General features: G+C 50.8%; 1 pseudogene; it reads left to right on the forward strand.

The window, feature by feature from the left end:
- The first annotated feature begins 694 nt into the window (after positions 1-694).
- Positions 695-1521, forward strand: LOC147994846 (HAUS augmin-like complex subunit 8 pseudogene; annotated as a pseudogene).

The raw sequence follows: 1521 nt of genomic DNA on the forward strand, positions 1-1521 counted from the left end.
TGGTTCTCTCCGTTAGCTGCTGCCAGGTGGCTCGAACTTCCCAGGCCATCCACTACCTGTGGCTAGCCTGCAGAAAGCCGGCTGTTGGCTTCCACGTACCCTTAGCCCCATAAAATGATAACACCAAAGACTTGTAATATCCCGGCCAGATTTATAACAGTAAATCTCCAACCACAAAATGCCCTACAAAGAACACAAAAATCAATTGATATAAATACAAGCTGCACACCTAGATCGAGCAAATGCACCCTACATTACTCTACTTCCCAGCTATGAAATCCTCAGTTACTTATGGCTCCTATGACTACGTGGTTCAGCTCCATCTTCTTCCACCTTCCTTCATTCTCTGTTCCCTCTCTCTCCTCCATCTCTCTCTCCCCTCTAAAACTTTCAGCTCTGCCTTTCCTTCCACTGCCCAATCACAGACTCTAGCCTTATCTGACCAATTAAGATTTCACTGACCACACCTGAGTAAGGCACTCTTGAGGGAGCAGAACACACAAGCAGCAATCCACAACCCCCGATGATGAGGACCCATGCATGACCTGCAGTCCACCATGCTAACTCCACCACCCTAGACCTCTCTGCCACCATCAACAAAAGCACCTTCCCAGTTAGACAGGACAATGTCAAAGAAAGTAGAGGCCACACGTCCTTCACAACCCTTCAGAAAAGAGCTCTTCATAAGAAGAGGCAGGATCTGCAGGAGACCATGGATAGAGCCAGATACTGCTGCTGACCCCACTGTCTGTGAGGGAGTCTGCTGTAGGAGAAGACTGAGAAGGACTTGGTAGCCATGTACCTGGAGAAGGAGAGGCTGCAGGGGAAGGTGCTGAAACTGTGACACTAGCTGCTGCTTTGGCAGAAACAGCGGGAGCTGGCCGCCATACTCAATGCCCAGTTGGAGGTGCTGGGCCCTTTCTAGGCTGTGGCAGAGTGCTTCAAGAAGCAATACAAGATACTCACCACAGTTCTGGGTCCCATTTGACACAGGCTACCTGTGCAGGCCACCCACAAGCCAGGGAGCAGACAGAAGCTCCTAGATGATCTGCTGTTGGCCCTGTGGACCACCCTGTCGCACTTGGGGGCATCTGCTCCCCAGACACCAGTGCATAGGTGCCATGCCTGCTGGAGAAACTCAAGGGTTTGATCACCAAGGAGGACCTGGAGCTCTGGAGAGACATCAGCCACGTGCTGGAACTTTCTTCCAAGAATGTTTCTGTCAAGAAGCCTTGTTGAACAGAAAGCCTGGGAAGAGACCCAGAGTACCCCAACCTGCAGCCAGTGGTGCCTTCAGGTCCAGTTGCTGTCAGGGACCTCAGTTCCCTCCCAGGACATGATGAGTCACACCTCGGGCCTAACCCTTGAGTGCCCCAGGCAGCCTGTTCTGGTATGTTTTGAGCATTTCCCACCTGCCTTTTCAGTTTTGTTTACATTCTCTCAGGCCTTGTCCACATGAATTGAAGACGTTCTGGTGATGCACTATTTTGAAAATTTCATGCACTCTTTCTACACATTCCA

The sequence above is a fragment of the Rattus norvegicus genome, chromosome 4 (assembly GCF_021556685.1).
Source record: "Rattus norvegicus strain SHRSP/BbbUtx chromosome 4, alternate assembly SHRSP_T2T, whole genome shotgun sequence".
Classification (NCBI taxonomy): Eukaryota; Metazoa; Chordata; class Mammalia; order Rodentia; family Muridae; genus Rattus; species Rattus norvegicus.